Source organism: Dasypus novemcinctus, chromosome 4 (assembly GCF_030445035.2).
Source record: "Dasypus novemcinctus isolate mDasNov1 chromosome 4, mDasNov1.1.hap2, whole genome shotgun sequence".
Classification (NCBI taxonomy): domain Eukaryota; kingdom Metazoa; phylum Chordata; class Mammalia; order Cingulata; family Dasypodidae; genus Dasypus; species Dasypus novemcinctus.
Window position 1 is genome coordinate 56,530,156 of NC_080676.1, and position 9,328 is coordinate 56,539,483.

At 42.3% G+C, this 9,328-nt stretch overlaps 1 long non-coding RNA gene across 1 annotated transcript in view; it reads left to right on the top strand.

The window, feature by feature from the left end:
• LOC131278217 (uncharacterized) overlaps window positions 1-8,823 on the top strand; it is a 57,340-nt gene extending 48,517 nt beyond the window's left edge. The window contains exon 6 of the long non-coding RNA XR_009185490.1: window positions 2,759-8,823. This is a non-coding gene — a long non-coding RNA (uncharacterized lncRNA). The remainder of the gene's footprint in view (window positions 1-2,758) is intronic.
• The last annotated feature ends 505 nt before the right edge of the window (window positions 8,824-9,328 follow it).

Here is a 9,328-nt window from a genome sequence, read left to right on the forward strand (position 1 = left end):
TGGAGGGGAAGGCATTTATTTCAGCCTAGGCAGATCAGGGATAATTTTCTGGAAGAAGGGAATGCCCTGGTAGAACCTTAAAGTACTGAAGTGAACCAAAGTATCTGTATTTTCCACCTGCTCAGAAAATTGTATAATTTCTGACTTTGATTAATTCTGGAAATATGTGTGTATCCCTACTCAGAGTTTCAAAAGGGATAGTAAAGGACTGAATTTTAGCTCTTTATGTGTTCTCCAAGGAACATTTGAGATCTAGGTGGCCCCATAAAAAGTTAGACAGTGGCCAGGTGTGGGTATTTGGGGGCTCAGAATGGCTGCTATAATTGGGACTGGAATTTCCATCCTCACTACTTGGTTGCTAGTCTGCCTCCTGGGGTTCAGTGCTACCTGCGCTGCAGTCTGGGCTTTTAAACTAGCCTGGCATGTTTTACAGGTATGCAAAGGCCACTGTGCTATGTGCAAAAGACAACAAAAAAATTAAATGAGACATAGTGCCTTCCTTAGGGAACTCACTCCTCAGTAAATTAGACACCTAAACAAATAATGATATTATGGTATGACTCAATGGAGACAGGAATCAGACACCACAAGGGCACAGAAGAAGGAGGATGAGGCTTGAAGATAAGGGCGGCTGATCTCCTTTTCCTCTGTGTGCTAATAGCCACAATTACATTGTACTTTTCCCATGCCGGGCAAGGCTCTAAGTTCTCTAGGCATAGTCAGACATTTAATCTTCATACAAAACCCTAGGAGGTGGGAACTGATGAAGAAACTGAGGTCGAGAGAAGTATCTGAAGTGACGTAGTTGGAATCAGGACTTGAACCTGGGCTGCCTGGCTCCCAAGCCCATGCTCTTTACCATTCTGTTACCTGCTGCCTTCAAGGCAAATGAGCTCCCTGATGTCCTTTTCTTGGGGGAAGGCTCCAAGGGGATGAAGGGAGGGGAGACTTCTATGGAAGGCAAGGGGTTGAGGAGTGTTTCGGTATTTTAAAACTGTAGAACCCCCCCCACCATACATACACTTACTCCTGCACATGCATACCACACACACGTGCATTTGTACTCAGGCAACACATACACACACATACACACACACTTTTTTTTGCTCCAGTCCCAGTGGTCCCATCCCTGCCCTTCCATAAAAATCAAAGCACTTGTAACCAAATACAGAATCTGAGGACCCTTCATAGGTACACTGAATAATAATCTCTAGGGATACATCTTAGGCATATGAATTTTTCCATGTCTTTTAAAAATTAAATGAAATACATGCCCACGGGAGACGGACTTTGGCCCAGTGGTTAGGGCGTCCGTCTACCATATGGGAGGTCCGTGGTTCAAACCCCGGGCCTCCTTGACCCGTGTGGAGCTGGCCATGCGCAGTGCTGATGCGCGCAAGGAGTGCCGAGCCACGCAAGGGTGTCCCCCGCGTGGGGGAGCCCCCACGCGCAAGGAGTGCGCCCGTGAGGAAAAGCCGCCCAGCGTGAAAAGAAAGTGCAGCCTGCCCAGGAATGGTGCCGCCCACACTTCCTGTGCCGCTGACGACAACAGAAGCGGACAAAGAAACAAAAGCAGACAAAGAAACAAGACGCAACAAATAGACACCAAGAACAGACAACCGGGGAGGGGGGGAAAATAAATAAATAAATAAATCTTTAAAAAAAAAAAAAAATACATGCCCACAGTAAAATTTCAAACAGCATAGAAAAGAAAGTCTTTGTGCTTCTCCTAACCTAACGCTCAGTCCTCCCCAAAGGAAACACTTTCAACAGTTCTTTGTGATCCTTCCAGAAAACAACAACATCTGCAAGTTTCCAGAACTGGGGTTTTTTTTTGTTGTTGTTGTTGTTGTTTACATCTGCAGGTGATTGTGATAAATAATCAAGGGTGAGAATCTTGAGCCTTGGCCCTGCATGGTCCAACTCAGAGATTCATTTTCTGTGAGAATGGAAGGCAGGAAGAGGGGAGGTGTGGGGTGCTGGGAGGTTTTTGGTAGACAGGCAGATGAGGAAGCCTGAATGACAGAACCCAGAGAGAGCCTACTAGTCCAGCAGACTGCTAAAGAGTGGAAAGAGGTGATGCTTCCTCTAATACACATTACCAATGAGAGAGCTAAAAAAATTACACGATGACAGAAAATTGTAAGAATTGAGAGAGGGTCAGTAAGGAAATACTTTCCAGAGGAGACCTGAGAAATCTCAAATGCCTTCCAGGGAAGACTGGAGTCTTGAGAAATCTCAATAATGAGAGGAGAGGGTATTCCAGGTGGAAAGAGTGGCATGGGATATAAAATGCTCATTCATTCATTCATTTTTTCCAGGTTTTTTTCTTCAGTACATTGAGAGGCAGCATGGTGTAATTACAACAGCACACACTTTGGTGCCAGCCTGCCCTTGGTCAGAGGGGTTGATTATGTAGTAGCTGTGGTGACTATGGTTGGAGGGGGACTGGGAGAAACAGTAGAGGCAGACATGTCCTTACATTCATTCTCTGAGGAAGAGATCTACAAAACCCCCAATGCAAGGTGGCGAATTAGGTATATTGGAAGGGCAGAGTAGGACTACTCCTGGGATTTGTTTTAAGAATGCCAAGCAGAACCTTGTTAGCTGGAGCCTTGAAATAGACCATACCTTTTTTGTCACCAGATTCTGGAAGAGGCCCAAACTGACCTGTCACACATAAAGTTTGGGGATATCTGAGTATTTGTTGACTTTGGCAAATACTTGACTGCAGTTCTGTGGTCTGCTTGCTTTCTAGAGTCTCCATGAATCACCCAGGAAGATGAGCGGTACACCAGCACAACTGTTTGATAGCCCTTTCTCCTCGAAATTCAGGTTTAATCTGAGTTGGAAACCAAAGGCTTAAATATTCTGCTCTCTGGACTTTTACAATTGCTTTTATTCCTTCTTAATAATATATTTACATTTTCTAAAGACAATGTGTACCTGGAAAGGATCACTATCTACTCTAATTTTTTATTTCTGGCCAAATAGACCAGAAAGAAATTTTTATGTTATATCCCAGACTGACCAAGTTGGATTACAGATATTTTTGTTGTTGTTGAATGACTACTTCTGCAATAGGAATGCCCATGATTCTTTTTTTTTAAACCTGGAAAGACTTTTGACAGCCACCATTAAAAAAAAATCCTCGTCTGTGCCAGGTGTAGGTAGAGGCACTGAGTCTTTGCAGCAGCATGGCAAGGGAAGTAATTGTGCTCTTGTCTCTATTTTACAGATGAGGGAAATGAAGGCACCCCAAAATTTAGTGTCTTACTTAATGTCTTATTGTTCTGATAAGGGGCCAATCTTCTATTTGAATTCAAGTAACTCCACATGAAGGTCAAACCTCTCATTTTACAGATGAGCCAACTGAAGTCTCAAGGTCACTCACCTCATTGGTTGCAGATCTTGGAGCCCAGGGCTTCTGAATTCTTGACCAGTGTGCTTTTCATGACACGTGGACTCCCCTTGGGAGAAGCCTCTGCCTTTGGTCCCTTTTCTTCCCAATGCATGTTGCATTCAGTTTCCACCCCCTCACTACAAATCCATGCCATGGTTTTCTGGGTGCTACAAATAATGGTTCCAGACTGTCCATCCTGATCTCTAGTATCCCACAATTCCACCAAATGGAGCTCACTACAGTTCCCTGCATGAACAAGATACATGCTTTCCCATCTCCATCTTTATCCACAATTTCCCATACCCTCTTCCTGCCAGATCCACAGGCTCAAAAGCTACTTATCTTTCAGATCCATCACAAATGCCACCTCCTTCATGAATCTTGTGGGGTCCCAGCATTGGGTAAGACTTCTTGCTCTTGTTGAGGAAAAAGGGGTTGGGTAGAGAAGAAAAATGAGGGGATTGAATGAGTGGAACTCAGGTCAGTAGATATGAAACTTGGAGATGGGTGCAGCAATGAATGACCCTAAGGCTAATCAACAGGAATGAGATTTATGGTTTATTGAATGCTTACTGTGTCTTGGGACAACGCAATGTCATCATCTCCTTAATACCTCACAGCAAGTCTTCAGGTTGCTATAGCTGAGATTCAAGCAGTTCTGACTGATGTCAAAGCTTGTGTTCTCCCTCACTGTTGTGTTGTCTCCCAAGACAACTAGTTGCATTGTGGGTAGGGGGAAGGAGGAGAACAGGACAATCCTCAAAATGGAGGATTAAAGAAACAAAATTGGGGTCAAGGATTGCGACAATGCAGTGAGGGAAATTGGAATTGGAAAAGATGAGGGACATGGCCTTCAGTATCTGCAGGACTGCCCATTGATCATCTGGACACCAAGGATATCATTGTCTTGGTGCTTCTCTCTTGACTGGGGCATCGTGCTTTGTGTTTTAGGGTCTCGGGGTCTCAAGCTCCCTGAAGGCAGGGACCATACCTATGCCTTTTTGGAGTGGAAACACATTCCATCTTGGTCAAATGACAACATGGGAGGAGCAGGGGGTGGATGAGCAACTCATTCTGCCCAGGAATTTGGGGGTTGGGTTTCACAAAGAGATGAGGAGCCCTGGCAGAGAAGGGGAACAGGGTGGGGAGAGCACTCAAGGTAGACGACGGCATATGTTCATGAGGAATGCCTGGAAAGCATCAATGGGGTGTTTTGGAATAGGAAAAAATTCCATGTGCCCAAAGTGTAGTTCAAGGGAGCGGTGGGAGAAAATAAGGCTGGAAAGACAGCTTGAGGCTGGGCATAGATATAAAAGCCACCTTTCCACACCCATGGGCCTCCAGCCAGGCCTCCCAACACCCACGCTCCAAACTGCTTGCAGTTCCCAACCGCTTGACATGTGTCCTTGTTTCTGAGCTTTTGTACAGGCCAAGGATAAAGTTCCTTACCTAGGGAATTCTACTCATCTTTCAAGGCATTTTAGACATTTGTCCTGTGAGGTCTGCCTTGGCATTCTTAGGACTTTTTGCCTCCTGGGCAGTGTATTTTCTACCTCTCTGTTCTACCACTGGTCACGCTGTTTTGGAAAGCTTCCCTTGTCTGTTTTTCCTACTATCATGAGGCTTCTAGAGGGGGAGGATTTTTTTCTTCTCTTTGCATCCCCAAAGCTAGCACATAGTAGGTATTCAGCACATTTTGATGATGGAATGAATCCAGTCTAGCATTTACCTGTTTTTCAGGCAGACAGAGTAGGCAGTCAGTGGGGAACCCATGACTTCCGGAAGAGCAGAGGGTAATTTCCCTCTTTGCTTTGCACAGGCTGATCAGCATTGCTCATTTTTATGAGAGGCCAGACTCCTGCTCACCCTGACTCCCTCCAGCTTCTGGTACCTGCTTATGCAGGCAGTGTAATTTCTCTGCATTTTTCCCCTTTGTCACTTTTTTTTTTCCTCGAAGGAGTGTACCAACCCCTCAGGAGTTTGATTATATTGCAAGATGAATAGGATATTTGAATTATGCTATTTAAATGAGTCATCTCAACCCTAGTGTAATTGTTCACCCCCTGTCACACTAAACGTGATGTACATTTCCAAGAGAGTGCTTTAACCTGAATGGGGAGTTGCTGAAATTTTAGGTTCCAGTTCTCAACGGCTTATCATATGGTGTGCATTTCACATCTGGGCAGATGTGGACTTTTAAACTGTCACTCACCAGAGCTACCAGAAAAAGATGCATTTATTTGAAGAACGAAGTTTAACTGATTTTCTGTGTGTGTGTGTGTGTACGGGTCATTGAGGAGAAGCAGAGAGTGTGTGGTGATAGAGAAAAAGACATATGATTTTGGCTAAGCAGTTTCTGAACACATAGGAGAGCCTAAATGGAACAGATTTAGATTTTGAATTTATGACCAGAAATCCTCTTGTTTCACATTTCCACATGGGAGTTTTGGTTGCCCTGAAGACTAATCCTGCACTGGCATTCCCCAAAAGGAGCAGCGAGGTGGCCACGTTGTGCTTTAGCATTTCTTCATCTTGAAGCTACGCTGTAGGACAGGAATCCTTACACGGCCCAAATAGAGCAGAGTGCATTTCCCTTCATTGTTCATTTCTTTTAATGGAGTAAACACAACTGATGGTCAGTTTGTCAAACACAATTAACTCTTAACACACCTCTCCATGGTTGTGTTTGTCTCAGGTAAGAACTAGTGGTTATTTGTCTCAGACAGTTTGATTATTCAGACTCTGGGAATTTGAGCCATAGCCCACTGGGCAAGGCATTCACTGAGATAAAAAAGAATTGAACCTTCCAAATTAGGGGACAGCAGTATTCTTAAAGTGATAGATAAGGTCAGGTGTTGCCATTCATTCAGCAGATATTGATTGCATGCTCACGAGTCAGGCATATGCCAGGGGCTGTTAATATTAATACAAGAGAAACAGGCCCGCGTGGTCCCTGTCCTCAAGAAGTTCACAGTCTAGTGCAGTTGATGGGCATGCAAACAGTTTCATCCTCAGGCAAGTGTGCAGTAAATGCTGTGGGAAATTAGGACAGAAGAGTCTGTCTCAGGAGATTGGGCAAGCTTTCAAAGAGGAGCAGGTACATTTGTTGGCACTTGAAGGATGAAGTGGACAATTGGTGAAAAAGTATGTTTCGTGCTGTAGGCTATTAATTAGAATGTACTCAGTTGCAAGACAGAACTCCTCAACTGCCTAAAGCACAAAGAAAGATTTATTGAAATATTTGATAGGCCCAAAGACATAGCTATTCCAGGATGGTTGAATTCAGTGGCTCACCTCTGTCATCAAGGACCTAGGTTCCTTCCATTATTCTCCTCTGCCATCCTTGGTTTAATGGTTAATATTGTCAGGCTTACTCTTGTCTTGATCACAAGATGACTGCAGAAGAAGATAGATTTTATTTGTCTTGATGTGAGAAAATTTTCCCCATCAGACTAATCCTCATGTCTCAGTGGCCAAAACTGTATCACATGCCCAATCCTAAACCATTCACTGGCAAGGGGAATGCAACCACCATGACTGGTTTAGACCAATCTTGACTCATCTCCTGGAGGCGGAGGGAGTGACTTCTTCTGAAGTACATGGCCAGGTAGAGGATATGGGAACAAAACCAAGCTCTGACAAACTGGGCAAAAGGGAACAAATGGTAGCTGGTTTGGCAAACAGCATTTGCCAACACAGCATTTCTCAGCACAGTAAGTGATGAGAAACTATTGCAGAAGATTGAACAGGAGTTGGCATGATTAGTTTTTCACTTTAAAAGAATCACTCTGTCAGCACTGTGTAGTTTAGTTTTGTAGATAAAAAAACTGAGAAGTCAAGCAATTGATTGGCATAAATATGGAACTGAAACTAAACTTTTCTTTGGGCCATGCCTCTCCATGGCTGTGTGTGGGAGAGTTGATGGATGGGGAGTTTAGAGAAGGGGCTTTCAGTCTAGATTTGTCAAGAAATCTTTGTGTTACTGCGGTTGTCATGCAATCTCTTAGTTCAAATGATAATGCAGGTTCACTCAGAGAGGCCATTGCAATCATAGAATCCTAGCATGTTGGAGCTGGAAGTGACTTTGAAGTCATCTTGTTCAAACCTTTATTTTACAAATGAGGAAACTGGGACTGGGACAGGTGAAGTGGCTTATTAAGTTCCTATGTCTGGTATGTGGCTGAATTGGAACCATGCCCGAAGATTTTCTGACTCAGTATTCTTTGTAGAAAGCTCCCAGGACCATCCTTCATGGGGGACTTAGCATGTGAATTCAGGAATTCTTGATGGGCTCTGCAGGCCCTCCTCCTGTGCCTCCCCTTTTCTTGACAATTCTTTTGTTGGAATTTTTTAAAAATGAGAGTTGGTTCTTATAAAAATGCAAATAATATTAGTAGAGATAATGTTTTAAACTCTTATTCATTTGGGTCTTAGTGTGAATGTGTCCCTCTGGTTTTCTGCCTTTTTTTTTTTTTTTTAAGCATGTTTTGATGGGGAGTGAGCACGAGAGGTTCAGGGCACTAGGAACCTGAGAGAGGAAATGAGGCCCTAAGAAGCAGCCCTAATTTAAGACATTGGGGAAGAAGAGCTCATACTTGTTGAAGGCTATACCTGTTTTACCAAGCCAAAAAAGACACCAAGTAAGAGCCATAATGACTGAGACACTAATAAGTGGCAATTGCTGTGCTAGTGGGAGGTGGAGCCTCTGGCTCGTTTTTCTTTATATCCCAAACATGGCTCGCGGTGACCCATTACACCCTGTTCTCCCATGCTGTCCATCAATGCACCTTCCCCGTCCCCCAGAAACCTTTGAAAATTCATCCTTGTAGACAGAGCAGTATTTCCTATAGCAGGCACAAAATAGAAGCTTGGTCAAAAAAAGGAAACAGTTTGAAAATCAAGGTCTTACTGACAGAGTTCTATGTGTAAAACATCAAGTTGAACTAAAGACAAATCTGTAAAATCCTTTTACTTCAAATATGATTTTGAAAATATTTATAAGGTATATTGTTTACTTTTTGGTAGCATGCCAAATATTATAATAATGGTAGTTTTAGGCATAAAAATGGATAAAGATTGGGCTGAATCTATATAGACCACGGCATTATTGAATATTGTATAAAAGAAGATCTCATTTTTGTAAAATAATGAAAAGAAAAAAAAACCAATGTATATATGTATGCATATATATGTGTCTGATAAAGATCATTTAAATTCTGGAGAAACACATTGAAAGATATATATGAAGTTCCATTGCTTGGCAATGCTGATGAACGAGGAAGAGGCGGGCTGGGGAAAGCCATACAAATGTAAAAGAAAAAGGAAGGCCCTAAAAAGTCATGTTTAATGAAGACATATAAAGTTATCCATATGTGTGGCTATAAATGCAAAAAATAGAATAAAATATTTTTAAAATGTGATCTGGGAAACTAGAAAACACAAATGAGTTTAATCTTAATGTGCCTCTAAAATTATAATATGTTTCAGATGTTTGGCTAGATTGGATGATCGTTAAGGGGACTTCAGACTTGAAATTTTGTACTTCTCCAAATTAAAGGCACTAAAATGTGGCTGGGAATGCAATTCTACATTCATTTACATTTTCTCCTACTTTCACCCACTTGTTACATAATTTTTCATCTCAAGTATTCTTTGGCCATCTTTTTATCAGTAATGACTGAAATATAATTGAAAAATATGTATTACACACATAATTATGTACATATTTACAGCTAAGTTTATTTCAAAACTGTGTACAGTTCTGTGGTATGAATTTGATCCATCTTAAACAAATCCTCTAGTGTTTTTATGATTCCCCTGTTAGAGGAACCCCTCCAAGTATTATGAAGAGAATCCTAAACAAGTTGGTATCAGTTGATATTTTTAAATGAGATACTGTAAAATATCTTTAAAACATCATACCTA